At 42.9% G+C, this 18,158-nt stretch overlaps 1 non-coding gene across 1 annotated transcript; it reads left to right on the top strand.

The window, feature by feature from the left end:
• Positions 1 to 17,266: 17,266 nt before the first annotated feature.
• On the top strand, positions 17,267 to 17,426 carry LOC142484980 (U1 spliceosomal RNA). The gene has a single exon (XR_012798326.1). It is a non-coding gene; the product is annotated as a U1 spliceosomal RNA (small nuclear RNA).
• The last annotated feature ends 732 nt before the right edge of the window (positions 17,427 to 18,158 follow it).

Raw genomic sequence — 18,158 nt, 5'->3', positions numbered from 1 at the left:
TTTTTGCTCGAATCTGCTGAAAAACCTTGAAAAAGAAGAAAAGTATTCTCCTAGTGCGCTGGTCTCTTAATTTCCTATAGACCTGTGGCATCACCACTTTATCTGGAAAATGTAGAACTTTCGCCAAAAATGATCTGGATCGTGGAGTTTTGTAGAGGTGAATCCTTTCTCGGCCAATTCTATGCGCCCTTTCGGTTTTTACGAGTAAACGGTTTTCCTCCGACTTCGGTGGTTTTGGAAGTGTTGTAGATACATAGGAACGTGTAATTCCCACAATGTGACTGTTCTGTCTGGAGCTGTCCAGATTGTCTACTTTCATCGCAAGTTGAGCATTTTGCCCTTTTCAGCTCATCAATTCATAAGGCTTGAGTAGGGGATTCTTCATTAGAAATTCTGGTTGTATGATCAGCTACATGTTTTGCAATCCCAGCTAAACCCCATTTTAATTCTGCAATGTTCATTCGGTATGTGAAAATATCCTGTTCTCTAACGTCTCTGCGTGAGAACCCTCCTTCTGCCACTCGAAATGACTTCACCTCCGGAGGCTTTTACCCCCTCTTAAAGCGCTGATATCTGGAAAAACAAAATGGCGGACGAGCTCGGGAGAGGGCAGTAATTGAGTCAGACAACCAGTGAAGCTTTGTCAAAAACTGTTCTCTCGTTTATTAAAGGGTTTACAGTCAGTTTATATAGCCATCTTGAACATAGAAAAAACACAGATACGAGTAATTTACTTCCCCTTTAAGTCATAGTCTGTCTACCTCAGCAAATGACAGTTAGACAGTTTACGATCTGGGAAGTGGCTTTGGGTACCGAGCTTGGAGGCCGTTAAAGGAAATGTTATTCTTCAGGACAGTAGATTGTGTAAGACATTCTTGTGTAACTCATGTTCAACATGGCTGGGGACAGTTCCTGTTTCTACAGGCCTAAATAAGTCTGAACAAACAGAGTTCAATTTGGCATTAAGTGGGTGAGAGGTCACTTTCTCATATCTAACTTGAGAAGACAATTACGTATGACATTAGGCATTTAGTTAGTTCCTGAAATCTAAAATGTTAGTACATAATGGTTATAGAGAAATGGTTATATTGCAATCAAAATGGAGTCCCCCCTGATATGCACATTATGAATCCCTCCTTTTGTCATCAAAATGACAACGATCTAGGATATTGGGGTCTCGTACTGGATTTGAATATTATCATAATCCACTAAAGGTATTTGAACTCTAGTAGTATTAGGTCTAGAGTCATGGATCATATTTGGGAAACTATGAATGGGGGCATTAACGTTCAGTGATGCATATGTGTGATCAACTGACTTACCAAAAGGCATAATCATTTTACATAAAGATAAACACATTAATTTGCAACATGAAATAATAACAACTAATACTACAAATATGCAAACGATAAATATCAGTCCCATAACAATTCTCTTTCCCTCATTTTGTCATGGGTCCATAACCTAACAACTACTATATTGTTTTTGATATTGTTGATATACTTTGTCGTACTGAAATAGTGGTGCAGGTTTTGGGGGTCCGAAGAAAATAAAAATATATATATATATATATGGCCACAGGAGTTCTTGTTTGTAGAGAGATATATATCGGTGTGGCTGGTATGATATCTTTTCTGTTTACCAGGTTGACTATTACTACAAAACCTATTACCGATTTCTAAATTACTATTCACGCTGCTCTTCTGTAACTACTAGCACATTATGGCGGCTAAAATTTGTGAAAATTGGTGGGGGCTAATTTCTACCGGGAGCGATTGCACAAATATCCATCTTTCACGCATCTTTCATACTGCATTTATTCAGAATGGCAAAACAGAAAAATGGCTGCTATGGTAAAAAATGGCTGACTTATGATCCTTTCCTTGTGGCTGACACACGCCTCTGGGTGACCTCCCACTTTCCTCATAGCCTCATATCCAATCTTCTTACTGTAGTCCCCTCTTATTCTTTAGAGACAGTCTATTTAAAGAACAGTTAACCATTGCATAGTCCTGCTGGACCAGGAGATTGTCCAATTGTGCCTTGTCATTCTTTTTCGGCCATTATATCGGCACAGTTGATTTCTTCTCGGTCTCTTCTTCTGGGGGACTGCTGACATCACCGAAAAGAGGCATAGCGTCGGTGGGGGTGCAACGCACTTCTGGATCAAAGTTTACTGCATATGACACATACATAGAGAGTGATGAGTAGGACAGACACACACACAAAAGCATCCAATAGCTTCGCTATGCAAGGCCAAATAATATATTTTAACCGCTCATCCTTTTGTAAAATGTAGATAGTTAGGTATTTTCATAACAATAGGGTGCATGAGGATAGTTTACGAGCACACACACATTTTTATCCAAGAGGGATAAAAGAAGATTCCTCTTGTTGCACTCTCTATTATATCATTTATGCAAAACAAATGTGCTTTTTTTCTTTCCGCCATATAAGCTCTTAAATCGGTACAGACTATTAAAACCAAAAAATAAAAAAGTATTATTACATCAAAAAATTATAAGGTGACTCTGTGCAAAATATACAGTGATCAAAAAAGGTTTAAAAAGTCCTCTGACATGGGGGTAGAGTGGTAAGAGACTCTATATTTATTTTCAGACTATAAAACACATTAATATGTGTGTCTGTTAATTTGAATCCACTCTGACAGCTCAATATAATAATAGATACAATATAGTAATTTCTAACAGCTCAGTATACTGTAAAAACTTGTTGGCACTTGGTTAAATACACATCTAGATACCAAGTATCAAATCACGCAATAGAGAGATATATACATACTGCTGCGGCACAGTTTATTCGAGCATTTGCCCGTTCTGTGCCGCAGCAGTAGCCTGGCGCGCGCCCGAGTGTGACGGGCGCGCGCCGAAGCAGCGGAAGAGCGCCCTCCGATCGGGGCGCTCTCCCTCCCGCTGCCGGGTCCGCCGGGTCCCCCGGAACCCCCTGCCGCTGTCCCGCGATCGCGGGACACCAGGGCTCCCTCGGGGAGCCCCTGGACGCGCGTGCAGGGGGCGCACGCTCCCGAAGACGCGTGACCGCGCGTCTATGACGCGCAGCACGCCGAGGGGCGGCCACTAGCAAGCCGGGAAATCTCCCGGCTTGCGGATCTGGCCGCAGTGCAATTAAATGTGTCGCCAGTGTATGTAACGTATAAGATCCTTTTATGATCAATATATATGTGGCTAAATGGCTATTTGATCCTTTGGTGATCTAATGTTATCCTGATGTCTCATAGAGACCAAAATAGAACCAGAGGAATGGTAAGTAGTAACACATTCACATAATATATATAGGTGGAAGTGTCTGGCTAAACATAATTGTATTCATGAAGCAGTATAATATAAACCACTTATGGTCTCAGCGGACCCAGAATGTGCATAACCAAGATGATTACACTTAAAAGGTCATGGCGGACCTATAGACATGGTAATCCCCAAAACAACTTCTATTCAAGGGTCACAGCGGACCGCGGATGGCATATTATTAAGGGTTTTCCGTGCCTAAGACATGGTATACAGTTTCCCCAGAAGTGTGGAAGGTATGGTGTCTTAGCACCAGTATACTGTACTGGCCATTTTCCTTCGACTGAGGTGTCGCCCCTCTGTGACGTCGGACTCGACGTATGACGCGTTTCGCGTTATTGACACGCTTCTTCAGAAAGGAGGAGTCTAACTTCCCGATCAAGTTGCCTGGCTTTTATACCCTCTATGCCTGGGGGTGTATCATTCTATTCTCCAATCAGGCTGGTTTAAAAGTGAAATGAATAATGAAGTTGTTTCTTTTTTGAATACTTTGCTGGATATTTATTGATGTATATTATTTTAAAGCTTTTTCTCTTTTCTTCCTTTCAGATCGCTAAGTCTTGGTGTGGGGAGATACTGCTGCGGCAGACTTTATTCTAACAAATCACCGGTTTGTACCTGGCAGGTACCTGGAATGTGACACTGTTCACCTGGAGCATGCCGCATTCCAAGCCAGGGGTGATGCCCAGCTGACGCGCGGCAGATGTGTTAATTTATAATGGTTCAGGATTTATTAGGCTAGCCAATCAGAGTAGGGATGGAGTTCCCACGCTCTGATTGGCTCTAGTACCATGTGACAGGTTTTCATTGACGTCACATCCTTTCTCCCCCAAGCCTCTGTCACATGGTATACTAGAGCCAATCAGAGTAGGGGTAGAGTTCCCACGCTCTGATTGGCTACCGTACTATGTGTGGACGGCCATGTGTCTTTTAATGACGTCATCTTAAAGGCAATTGAAGCAAAGCCATTCTGATTGGCTGTGCTTTCATTGCCTTTAAGTGACGTCATCATTTTTTTTTTGTCGGCCAAAACACATGGTTTTCACGGCCCAATCAGGACCGTGGGAACCATGACGAAAAATGTGACGTCATAGGCCTTTAAAAACCTATGTTGTCTCATTTTGAAGCCAGACGCCGCGGAGGAAGGACCTCCGGGGAAGAAAGAAGACCGGGGCGTTGCCGCAGACGGGGAGAAGACCCCGCCCCACCCGGAAGGAGATAGAAGAAAGAAGAATACAGATGAAGATGGATTACAAATAGAAGACCCGTGGATTGATTTGGATTTTTAGTTTAATGTTTTTTTTTATGGTTTATTATTTTATGGGTTCCTGTGCCTGGTGGATTGATTCGTGAGTAAGCTGCGCAACGGGAATCGGTGGGGGCAAGTAATGGTAAGTGAACTAAAGAAATGTATTTTATTTAACTTGTTAATTTTTTCAAAAGGTTTTTTAACATGTGTATTTTTTTTTTTTTGTGGTATATCATTTCTTGCCACTGTATGTATGTATGTATATATGTCTAGAGAGATATATACATAGAGGGTAAGAAATGATGTTGTTTTAAAAGCTTGATTTGATGTGTTTAAAATTAATTTGTCTATGCTGCTATGCTTTATTGTGTGTTTAAAGTATTTTAAAATTACATAGATGTATTCCTTGGTATTCTATTGTGTGTTTGAGGGAGGTCAGCGATAGCCTTGGTTTTAAAGGTTGTATTTTGGTCGGTACTTATATTTTTTCACAGTCTCAATTGTTCTGCTCCAAGCGTGAATTAGTTAATTGTTTCATTGTTCGGGATGGAGTGTGAATTGTTATGGGATGTAAATAATGATTGCTAATTGATTTTTGTTTACTTGGTTGATTCATTTGCAGAAAGTATATGGTGCATAGATTTTATGCATCATTTATATTGGAATGTGAGGTGTTTCATTGGCTTTTCATTGGTTTGTGATGATTTAGATTGTAAGATCAGTTAGGAATATTAAAGGAAATTGATTTTAATGTAGTCTGTCTGTATGGAGAAGTGTTTGGTTGTAGGACAGTATGGTTTTGATAACCCTTCTACATTTATTTGTATATTGGTTCATCATGTGTGTGTATATACTGTGTATATATATATATATATATATATATATATATATATATATATATATATATATATAGTCAGATAAGGCAGTTGGCACTCCAATAGGTGCTGTTAAGCCACAGGTGCACGTCCCATATAGAGAATGTAGTTATACGTTACCGTTCCAAGGATTGGTAAACAAGAGACAGCACTCAATGTTGAAGATCAAAGTGTATTAGTGAAAGCAAAAATACATCCAGAAACCCAACGTTTCGGTCCTACAGAATGGGACCTTCCTCAGGGGGATAACTATATATATATATATATATACTGTATCTCTCTCTCTCTCTCTCTCTCTGTATATATATACAGTATATATATATAGTTGCATGATGAAGCCACTGTACAAATGCAATTTATTGATTGGAATGTGAGGTGTTTCATTGGCTTTTCATTGGTTTGTGATGAATTAGATTGTGAGATCAGTTAGTATTATTAAAGGAAATTCATTGTAATGTAGTGTGACTGTATGGAGAAGTGTTTGGTTGTAGGACAGTATGGTTTTGATAACCCTTCTACATTTATTTGTATATTGGTTCATCATGTGTGTGTATATACTTTGTGTATATATATATATACTGTATCTCTCTCTCTCTCTCTGTATATATATACAGTATATATATATATAGTTGCATGATGAAGCCACTGTACAAATTCATGGGTGAAGGGTGGGTATCGGGCCAGTGTGGCTTAACCCCTTAATCACCTTTGCAGTTATTATCTGATAAGGTGTTTAAGGGGTTAATTGATATCTGAATGTAATTGCAATGTATTGGCTTTGTATTTGCTATGTATGTTGTGGGCAAGACAAGGATGTTGCTGGCGACGGACACTTCAAATTGATGAGGTCAGTTGTACTTTATTTATTTGAATATGCTAGTTAATGTTTTTAATAATGGGCAATTAATCTATTATCCATATCTGGATAATAGTTATTTTGCACAATATTGTACTGTAGGTGTTGGGGGGGAGGGTGTATGTATTGAATGTATAGGCCAGGTTTATTTTTTTTACATTCAGGGTTGGTTCCGTGGTTCTGCGTGGGACCTCTGGAGACCACCTGCGGGTATCCTCGGGTATCCCAAGGGTATCAGGCTGGTGGTTCCACGGGTGACACATGCGGGGATGAAGATGTGTGGTCCCACTTCTGTGGGGGCACCACCGACCCGTAGTCTGCGGGGATGAAGATGTGTGGTCCCACTTCTGTGGGGGCACCGCCGACCCGTAGGTGCGGGGATGATGATGTGTGGTCCCACTTCTGTGGGGGCACCGTGGACCCGTAGTGAGCACCCGTGAGTTCCCCAGACCCCCGAGGGAACCACCCGAGGCCCCGCAGACACCTGTGGGTCTGACCCGGGGCTCCCAGACATCCGCGGGCCTACCGTGGGGACCCAATTGTGGCCCACGGTGACCCAAGGAGACCACCTGGGGGCCATGGTGCTGGCGGGACCCACCAGCAGGCCTCCAGAACCTGTGTAAAAAGGGCTACTGGTAAACTGTAAACTGTAGGTCCGGGGACTCGCGTGGGGCTGCGTTATGAATCCTGTATGTAAAAGAATAAATCTTGTATTTATGGGGGGGGCACAGGGGGTGGGTAATATATTTAATAAATATAATGCTGTTTATTGTGGGGCACTGTATTATTTTTATTGTGGGTACTGGGGGTGGGCGGGGGGTGTGTGTTTCCCCAATGGTATGTGGGTAGGCCTCCCTTGTGGGTACTGGGTGGTTAGGCCTCACGGGGGGGGGTTAGTGTGGGAGGGTATGTAGGCATCCCGAGTGGTGGGTGAGGGTGGGTTAACCCCTTAATGACTGTAGCGGTTAATAACCGCTATGGTGATTAAGGGGTTAGGGGACATTACTTTGTATGTTTTAATTTTTGTCTCTTTTTTGCAGCAGCGGAGAGGCCATGTGCAGGTGGGTAGTGGGTAGTGGGTGTGGGTGTGGTTATTTACACGGGATCCCCCTCCCCACATTTACATACAGTACACTGCACTCACAGAAACACAGGCCGGGGAGATTTAACTGACACAATAGGGGGAGGGGGGCTTACACAGATTAGTCAAAGCAGGGAAGTTTAGCAGACACAATAGGGGGAGGGTTTTTTACATAGATTACAGTGAAGGCAGGGAAGCTTCACACACAATAGGGGGAGGTTTTTTTATATAGATTACAGTGAAGGCTGGGAAGTTTAAAACACACAATAGGGGGAGGGTTTTTTACATAGATTACAGTGAAGGCAGGGAGGTTTAACACACACAATAGGGGGAGGGTTTTTACATAGATTACAGTGAAGGCAGGGAGGTTTAACACACACATTAAAAATATGTATGTAATGTATTTATTGTTTATTCTGCCTTAACCCTTCATTGCCTTAGCGGCTATACGCTATGGTAATGAAGAAGCATTTCTGTATTTTTAATAAAATTGTGCAGGAGTAGGGGGTTCCCTGAGCATTAATTTCTGGCTCAGGGAACCCCCTGCTCACTGTACAATATTATTAAAATACAGAAATGCTGCTTCGTTACCATAGCACATAGCCGCTAAGGTAAAGAACGATTCTTTATTGATGTGTGTGTTTTATTTATACTGTACATGTGCAGAGGGTCTCCGGAGCAGAACCGCTGTAGTTTCAGGTCCGGGGACCCCCTGCTCCCCGAGATACAGGCCCCTTTAGGAGGTGCCGGTATCCCTCTGCTTGGTTTACAGGCCTCGGTCACGTGATCGGGACCTTTAAACGCAGAGGGATACCGGCACCTCATAAAGGGTTCTGTATCTCGGGAAGCAGGGGGTCCCCCGACCTGAAACCAACGCGGTTCAGCTCCGGAGACCCCCTGCACATGTACACTATGAATAAAAATGTCCAGTACTGTATGTTAGGGGTTATAGGGGACGGCTTCAAAGACAACAGCTCGTAAACGCCTCCATGTGTTTTTACACGGCATTGCAGTATTGCAGCCAGCGGGAATAAAATGCTTAAATCACAGCCGGGAAAGTAACGCAATACACTCCGGCCGAAAACGATACAAAACCGAACATCACCGGGATATACCCAAATTTGCGGAACTAGCCGAGTTAGAATAAAGTTGGTCGCCTCTGTACTTTCAGAAATCGGAGGTTCTATGGCATATAGGTGTTAGAGAATATAGATATATACATGGGGGTCAAAATGGATGTTATCTATGGTGAAAAATGTGTATAATGTGTTTTTTATGATCATGTGTTAATGTGTATAGGTGTAGGAGTGATACTCTCTAATTTGATTCGCCCCTAGTGGTCAATGCGAACCAGACTAGATTAATATCTAGTAATATATTTAGATAACTATCTAAAATATATGAAAATTAAATTAAAAAAAATATATATATATAAATAAAATATAATTCTAATTAAAGTGATTTTAAGGTGAGTTCAGCAAATATATAACTTAATTCTATAAGTGAAACAACTGCAAATTCATATACAGATGTATGTAAAGCGAATAGATTTATCTCTATGTCGGATATTAGTAAGTAATATGATTTCTAAAATGTATTATATGTTATAAATAATAAATTGATATGTGATTATTATAAGTATGCTGAAGAAATAAAACCTTTGTTTAAACCATCTGGACTCTGTGTTTGTAATAGGAATATCCATGGACATTCTCTCTGTAGGAGACGTTTATCCCAGTCTCCTCCCCTTGGGCCTGGTGCCACATGTTCAATTCCAGTAAATGGGAGTGTTTAATATCTCCCTGATGTATTTCATTCACATGTTTGGCTACTGGTTTATCTCTTGTATTTCCAATGTCTCCCATATGTTCCAAAATGCTCGTTTTCAGATGTCTCTTTGTTTTTCCCACATATATTTTACCACTTACATGTAATTAAATAGATCACTCCCATTGTTTGACAGTTAAAGTTCTTAATATTAAATGTCTTTGATTTGATAGAATTAGTGAAGGTTTTCGTTTTAGTCATAAAATTACATGCTTTGCATCGAGCACAAGGGTAAGACCCTATAGGTTTGTCCCCATCCATGTTTTTAAAGGTTGTGCTTGAAAGTGGCTATGTACCAAAGTATCTCTAAGGTTTTTAGCTCTCCTGTAGCCTGTTTGCAGTTGATCTTTTAATACCATTCTTAGGTCTGGATCTTCAAGGAGAATATCCCAATATTTATTAAGGATTTTTTTGACTTGGTAGGATTGGTCAGAGAAAGTGCTGATAAATCTTATGTTGTGATCAGTTTCTTGAATCCTTTTATTAGTTAGAAGTTTTGGTCTGTCCATTTGTAGCACTTTGAAATATGCTTTTTATATTTGTTCTTTGTGTATCCCCTTGTTTGAAATCTATTTTTCATCTCTACAGCTTGTTTTTTGTATTCAGCTGTTGTTGAGCAATTTTCGATGTAATCGTTGAAATTGTCCTATGGGAATATTCTCGATGATGTGCTTTGGGTGGTGGCTTTCCGCTAGAAGCAGTGTATTAGTTGCCGGCGGTTTTCGGTATATACTTGTATGTATCTCTCCTCTTTCAGATTTAAAGATAGTAATATCCAGAAATTCTACTCTATCTTTACTTATTTGATAATTAAGTTTGAGATTATGTTCGTTGGTATTTAGTAGCTGGATAAATTCTTGGAGGAGTTTTTCTGTGCCATCCCGTACCAAAAGCACATCATCGATGTATCTAAGCCATTTAATATGTATGGTCTTCATGGAGGAACTTCATGGAGTCATGCACCCCCCATGCACATGCACAGGGACCTTTAACATTGGAGGAAACCGGGGGTATCTGTACTACCGGAGCCAGCCGCAATACTGCAGAAAGTGCATGGAGTATGGGCACACACAGGAGAACTGTGATAAACAAAATGTAGCAGTTTGCCGCAAATGCAGAAAGGAGGATCATTACGCTGCAGAGTGCAAGGAGCCATCTAAATGTGACTTATGTGAGGAAACAGGGCATATGGCTAGAAATTGTACTAAGAAGAGGACATATACACAGGCTGTAAGAAGAAAGGAAACTACAGAGCGCGCAGATGGAGGGGTTAATAAGGAGAGTGAATATGATCTGATGCATGGAACTGAAAGCAGGGAGGAAACGCCCGTGGAACCAGCTGCTGAGGTTCCCCCTGATGAGCCCTTAACGAGGGGAGAATCAGCAGCTGAGGAGCATGGAGGAGGAGTTGCCAGATACAGGCATGGATCAGGGCCAGGCAAAAGGGGAGGTGCCTCTTACAGCAGGATTGATGGAGGATGTACAGAGAGAAGAAGATGTGGCCCTGGAAAGGGAGAAGGAAAAGGTTCAGCAGAAAGCATGGATACGCTGGCTGCAGGAGGGCAAGAAGAGTGCCCGGGGAAAAGAAAGATGGAAAAGGAAGAAAAACATACTCCTGCAAAAGCAAGGTGCCGTGGAGGGCTGCTGGAGGATACTGTGAGCGAGGCATCAGCCAGCAGCAGGGATGAGAGGGAAGAAGTGATCAGCCAGGTGGGAAGCCTCTCACCCAGCCCTTCCTCCTACTCAGGACCGCCGGATGGGCAGGCTTCTCCAGGGGGGCAAAGCACATCTTTTGTGGAAGAAGGCTTAGTAAATAACATGGTGTTGGGGTACAGTGAAGAGGTGGAGAGAGCCCCCCTCAAGGATAACCAGGACATAAGATAAGTATGGGGTTTTTTTTTTTCTCCCCTGGTGATATTTTGTCTTTTTTGTTCTCTCAAAAAAGCTGAATGACTTTGGTAACAGCCGCACTTACTGTGAGAAGCTTAAAAAGCCCGGCAAGGAGAGCGAGGATTTTGGACTTGGTGGCTAAGCAAAAAAATGACATTATTTGTTTGCAGGAATGTGGGATCACAGACCCACCAAGAAAAGAAGAACGGGTTTGGGGGGAGTCTGTATGGTCTGGCAGTAGGGAGAGCAGAAATAATGGGATAGGGATTTTATTTAGGGGACAGGAGTTTAAAATTTGTAAATATGAAGTGATAGAACCGGGAAGGTTAATGTTTGTTTTGTTTAAGTGGAGGGGGAAATGTTTAGATTATTTCATGTTTACGCTTCGCCTGAGGAAAGGCAAAGAAGGAATTTGTTTGACGTTTTAAAAATGTTTTGCCAGGGAGAGTCCAAACGCTTGTGATTGGTGACTTTAACTGCATACTTAATGAGGGGGACAGGGGGGGGGGCAGAAAGGAGCAAGCCAGATGCTTCAGGGATTCTGTTGAAAAATATGTTGAATGATTTTAGTCTAAGGGATGCGTTCAAAGTGTGGGGGGAAGGAAAAAAGGAGTTTACATGGGTTAGTGAGAGTGGAGGGGTAAAATCAAGGATTGATCATGTTTTTATTCCAAAGGGTGTAAAGGTGGAGGAATGGAAAGGGGTAAAAGTGCTGTTCTCAGACCATGTGTGTGTGCAATGCAAATTAGAACTGGAGGGGATAGAGAGGCATGGGAATGGCTTTTGGAAACTAAATGTGTCCTTGCTAGAGGAGGAGGGGGTAAGGAAGCAGTATGAATGTATGTATGTTACATTAAAGGCGAGAATGAGGGAATTTGGGGGGTGAGTGAATGGTGGGAGTGGGTAAAGGAAAAAACACAGAAGTTTTTCATCAAAAAAGGTGTGGAAAAAGCAAGAAGGCAGGAGGAGGAATATAGAAGGGCAATATTAAGGAAACAGATTATTTTTTAGGCTGAGAGAAATGGGGGGAGATGTGGGGGAGGAATTAGAGAAAGCAAGGAAGGGGGTTAGAAAATTAGTAGAAGAGAAAGGGGAAAAAATCATTCATGCTGCAAGAGTGGAAGCAGTGGAAAAAATGAACAATGTACCTCTTTCTTTTTTAAGAAAGCTTATTCTGGCAAATCAAGCTTAACCCCTGTGCTAAATAAAGAGGGGGAGGAGGTGAAGGAAACAGAGGGGGTGCTGAGGGAAGTGAGGGGTTTAATAGGGACTTATTTAAGGAAAAAGAAAGAGACAGCAATATAGAGAAAGATGTGATTGGAAAAATAGAAAATAAATTAGATAAGGAAGATCAGGAGTTTCTAAAGAGAGAAGTAAATGAGGACGAAGTAAAGGAAGTAATAAGGAGTGGGAGGAAAGGGAAAACACCTGGGAAGGATGGATTGCCCCATGCATTCTATGTGCAAATGTGGGATGTGATTGGAGCGGAGGTAATACATCTATGCAAAGAGATAATGACAAAAGGATGAACACCAGAATCCTGTAAGGAAGGAATAATCACCCTGATATTCAAAAAAGGGGATAGAAGGGACCTGGAAAATTGGCGTCCTATAACCCTGTTAAATGCTGATTACAAGATTGTGACAAAGTTGATAATGTTGAGAATTAAAGTGGTAATTAGCAAACTTGTAGAGGAGGAGCAGGTGTGTGCTGTGCCAGGGAGGCAGATAACAGGGAATTTAAGGCTTATTAGAGACATGATTTGGCACTGTAACAAAGGGAAGCAAGCTTTAGGTTTGGTTAACATCGATTTTGAGAAGGCATATGACCGCCTCTCTCATGGGTTTTTGTTTAAGGTTTTAGAGAAGCTGGGGATTCCAGTGGAGGTTGTAGATTGGATAAAATGTTTGTACAGGGATATATTTAGTTGAGCCCTAGTTAATGGGTTTTTGTCAGAAAGGATACAGGTAAAGTCAGGGGTGAGGCAAGGTTGTCCGCTGTCACCTTTGGCCTTTATATGCGCAATAGAACCGCTTTTGCAGAACATCAGAAGTGACAAAGTGATAAGAGGCGTAGAAATACCTGGGAGTGGGGGGAGACATATAAAAGTTTTAGGATACATGGACGATCTGACTCTGGTATGTACTAATCAAATGGCCCTTAAAAGAGCTCAGTTACATGTGGAAATCTTCTGCCAGGCTTCAGGTTTTAAAGTAAATTGGAGTAAAAGCAGCTGCAAGGCTTTTGGGGCCTGGCAGGAACTGGATAAAAGTGGGATTCCAGAAGAAGAAAAACAGCTAAAATTATTAGGGGTGTTGTTTGTTGAGGATCTTAGAGGAGAGGCAAACTGGGAAATGATAGGGAAAAAATTAGCAGAAAAATCCAGTTTTGGACATTAAGAAAATTATCTTTAGAAGGGAATATATTGGTGACGAAAGCTGTACTTGTGCCAATTTTACTTTACATGGGAATGGTTTTCCCTCCCACAGCAAAGTGGATCAGGAAGATTACAAGGTTCCTGTTTATGTTTTTTTGGGGGTCAAAAGAGGAAAAATTGGTGAGACAAATTGTATGTAAGGAGAAGGTGAAAGGTGGCAAAGGATGGAGGGGATTTTGGGGGCAAAGTACATCCAAGTTTGTATAAAGTTGATTAATGGGGAAGAAACAAAAGCTGCCTGCATGGGGAGATATGCTGCGGGGGGATGCTGAGGAAACTAGGGTTGTGTAATACAGACCTGAGGAGGCCGTTTTGTTTTGAGACACCATAAAATTACAGGGTAATAGAGGAATTTATTAGGGAGTTTGATTTGGTTGGGGTAGAAAGATCACTATGGGATGATCAAAGAAAATTACAAGAGTGATTATAGAAAGAGATGAGTATGAAAGTGTCGGGTGGTTGGTTGAAAAGCATTTAAAAATAATGTGGAAGAATGTAAATCACAAGGGGCTGACAAACACTCAGAAGGACGTGACTTGGATGGCAGTGCACAGCTGCCTGCCCGTAAGGGAATTCCAGAGGAAAAGACATCTAGCAGAGTCAGAAATATGCCCTAGAGAAGGGTGTGGAGGAGTAGAGGATGTGGTCCATCTGTTCTGGAATTGTAGCTTTGTCAGAAGGGTATGGAAGTGTCAGGGGAAGCTGATAAAAGAGCTGATAGGGATCAGGACCCTAGAATTCAATATGATGATGTATGGGTTGTGTGAGGTGGAGGTGGAGAGGAGGAGCGTGTTGTGGAAGATAATAAACTGTATACAAGAAGTGGTGTGGGATGTAAGGAATGTGTTAATATATAATAGAGAAGAGATTGGAGTGAACGTGTGTGTGAGAGTTGTTCTGAGCAAAATGTATACATATTATCTGTTGGATGTGAAGCGGTTGGATGAAAATGAAGGAAGAGAATTATGGAAACCAAAGTGTGGAATAAAATGGTTAAAAATGTATAAAAGGGTGGGGAGAGATTATCTGGGTTTTCCTTATAGGGATAGGAAAATGTATTATTGTTTGTGCAAAATGTATAGAAAAATATAGAGGGAAAAATGTTGATGTGTTAATAGATTGAGAAATTGAGGGGTGTTTTGGGAGTGAAAGGGAGTGTGGTGAGAGTGTAGGGGGGGGCATATGCTCTTACCAAAGGGAGAGAGAAAGAAAGCTTCCCGGAAAGGGGGGAAAGTAATTGTGAGGAGCAATAATGTGCTACGAGGGTCCGTTTGGTGGAGTATCGGAGAGAAGGGGCCGGTGCTCCCCTCCGGTGGGAGACCGTCGGAGGAAGAGCATATGGGGAGTGTGCGAGCTGGAAAGAGAGAGAATGTGTTGGATGAGGGAAAACAGGACAGGTGTTTGTCCCTGCATAGGGTGCTAGTTAATGAGGGGAAAGAGTTTTTCTTTATTATAAAATGTATTTGAATGTTGAAATATGAAATGTATTAACAACATGTATGGGTTGTTGTAATGAAAGGGGGGTTTGTTATTTTCCGAAAAGTAACTCTGAAATATTGCATAAAGCAGCAAATTTACAAACAAATCTGGATTCATTTTTTTTTTAAATGGCCGTTCCTTGCAGGATATGGGGTTTTTATTTCACCCCCTCCCCACCCTAGTTCTACATGGTATGTATGGGTCTCTGTAGCCAGACCACCCCATGTGATGATATCACAAAGGGAGTATACAGTACGTTCTAGAGCAGCGTTTCACAAATGGTGGGTCACGACCCGGCACCGGGCCACGACAGCAAAATGCCGGGTCGCCTAAAAAAACCTCTTGTCGGGGGGCATGGCTAGCACACAGGGCAGAGCGGTCGCACTTCTGCTAGGCTCCGTGAAAAAACAAAACTAAAAATCTGCTGCTGCTTAGCTGTGCACTTGTGCAGGACCCCATGCAGAGAAGCAATCAGCAGTAGCTCTGCCTCTAACACTTCCTGCATCTTCACGGCACCAGGTCAGGGGGGAGGGAGGTCAGGTGGGTGGGTATGGAAGCCCAGAGCATGCACAAGCTGTGGAACCCTAGCTTCACTCCAGCAAGCCTTGAAGAAGAAGAGAACCTGCCTGCTCCTGCTCCATTGTGTTTCCGACTACAGGGTAAGTGCAGCAGCATCCCCCCCCCCCCCCCAAGCAGGCAGAAAAAAATAACTTTCAGAACAATTGCACTGCAAGCACTTTTAGACATTTTATTGCACGGGGACTACTGGAACTGGGTGCCCCTGGTCTCTCTCTCTCTCTCTTTGCCCTCCTTGTTCTCTCTCTGCCCCCCCTCCTGGTCTCTCTCTACCCCCCCTGGTCTCTCTCTGCCAACCCCTGGTCTCTCTCTGCCAACCCCTGGTCTCTCTCTGCCAACCCCTGGTCTCTCTCTGCCCCCCCCTGGTCTCTCTCTGCCCCCTCCCTGGTCTCTCTCTGCCCCATTCCTGGTCCCTCTCTGCCCCCACCCTGGTATCTCTCTGTCCCCTCCCTGGTCTCTCTCTGCCCCCTCCCTGATCTCTCTCTACCACCCCTGGTCTCCCTCTGCCCCCTCCCTGGTCTCTCTCTGCCCCCTCCCTGGTCTCTCTCTGCCCCCTCCCTGGTCTCTCTCTGCCCCCTCCCTGATCTCTCTCTGCCCCCTCCCTGGTCTCTCTCTGCCCCCTCCCTGGTCTCTCTCTGCCCCCTCCCTGGTCTCTCTGCCCCCCCCCCCTGGTCTCTCTCTCTCCCCCTCCCTGGTCTCTCTCTCTCCCCCTCCCTGGTCTCTCTCTGTCCCTTTCCCTGGTCTCTCTATGTCCCCCTCCCTGGTCTCTCTTTGTCCCCCTCCCTGGTCTCTCTCTGTCCCCCTCCCTGGTCTCTCTCTGTCCCCCTCCCTGGTCTCTCTCTGTCCCCCTCCCTGGTCTCTCTCTGTCCCCCTCCCTGGTCTCTCTCTGCCCCCTCCCTGGTCTCTCTCTGCCCCCTCCCTGGTCTCTCTCTGCCCCCTCCCTGGTCTCTCTCTGCCCCCACCCCTGGTCTCTCTCTGTCCCCCTCCCTGGTCTCTCTCTGCCCCCTCGCTGGTCTCTCTCTGCCCCCTCCCTGGTCTCTCTCTGTCCCCCTCCCTGGTCTCTCTCTGCCCCCTCGCTGGTCTCTCTCTGCCCCCTCCCTGGTCTCTCTCTGCCCTCTCCCTGATCTCTCTCTTCCCCCCCCCCCCAGTCTCTCTGTATGGACATTCTTATCTGTTTTATTTTACCTATAGGCCAGTATAGGATATAAAAATTTTAGTGGGTCACGAAGTAGAAGTATAAAAATAACCGGGCCACGGAGAAAAAAGTTTGGGAAACCCTGTTCTAGAGTTTCTAGGCTCCAAAGTAACAAAGAGCAGCATTTAAAACCAACAGATTGCAAACTATCTGCTGAGCGTTGCAAAAAACATCTATCTATCTATCTATCTATCTATCTATCCATCTATCTATCTATCTATCTATCTATCTATCTATCTATCTATCTATCTCTATCCAGGGAGCAGCAGACAGTATTAGCTTGCTTCTATATTTATGCAAATGCCATGTAAGCAGCCATGCTGGTAAAGGGCAAAGTGTCAAGTTTGCCAGCAGGACTGGGCATCTCTCCCTTTTTATGCAGCAGCAGCAGCAGCAGCAGAGAGAGTGCAAGAAGGTAGGGAAGATGTAGATAAATACATTTATTTAAATAAAATAAGTAAATAAAAACATTTAATAGAAAAAAAAATAAAAAAAAGCCACGATCCTGCAGGTGGCTCTCCCAGGGCGAGGCTTGCTCATTGCACTTGGAGCTAGCTGACCTCTGCGATTTCCCCACATGCGGGAAACTCGACTGCACAATTTCTGGTAGTGGGGGACTGCGTGCGCGCTCTCCCCTGTTTTTGGACTGTTAGAAAAAACAGAAACAAAAATCAACAACCACCACCCACAGCACAGGTGTTTGTTCAGACAAGCTGCTATTGCCACTGCTTGGGCTTTGGGCCTGGTCAATAACTGTGGCATAAAAGGAGCACCCACCCACCCACCAACTAGCCAGGTAGCAACATCTCAAACAGGGAGAAATGACAATTAGGCACCTGCGCAGACATTTAGGAATAAATTCAGGTGGATTGGGAAATAGGAAAACACATATAATTCATGAAAAAAACATTCTAAACAAAAAGGGCCAAGAACTTTAGAATATGAGTCGCTGCTGCAGCAGCAGTAAAAATGTATCTGCTGAGCGATGCAAAAAAACGATCTATCGATCTATCCATCTATCTATCTATCTATCTATCTATCTATCTATCTATCTATCTATCTATCTATCTATCTATCTATCTATCTATGTATCTATGTATCTATGTATCTATGTATCTATGTATCTATGTATCTATGTATCTATCTATGTATCTATCTATGTATCTATCTATGTATCTATCTATGTATCTATCTATCTATCTATCTATCTATCTATCTATCTATCTATCTATCTATCTATCTATCTATCTATCTATCTATCTATCTATGTATCTATGTATCTATGTATCTATGTATCTATGTATCTATGTATCTATGTATCTATCTATCTATCTATCTATCTATCTATCTATCTATCTATCTATCTATCT

The sequence above is a fragment of the Ascaphus truei genome, unplaced genomic scaffold (assembly GCF_040206685.1).
Source record: "Ascaphus truei isolate aAscTru1 unplaced genomic scaffold, aAscTru1.hap1 HAP1_SCAFFOLD_493, whole genome shotgun sequence".
In the NCBI taxonomy this organism is placed as follows: Eukaryota; Metazoa; Chordata; class Amphibia; order Anura; family Ascaphidae; genus Ascaphus; species Ascaphus truei.
The sequence above is the reverse complement of the archived record's forward strand: the minus strand, read 5'-3'. Positions and strand labels throughout refer to the sequence as shown.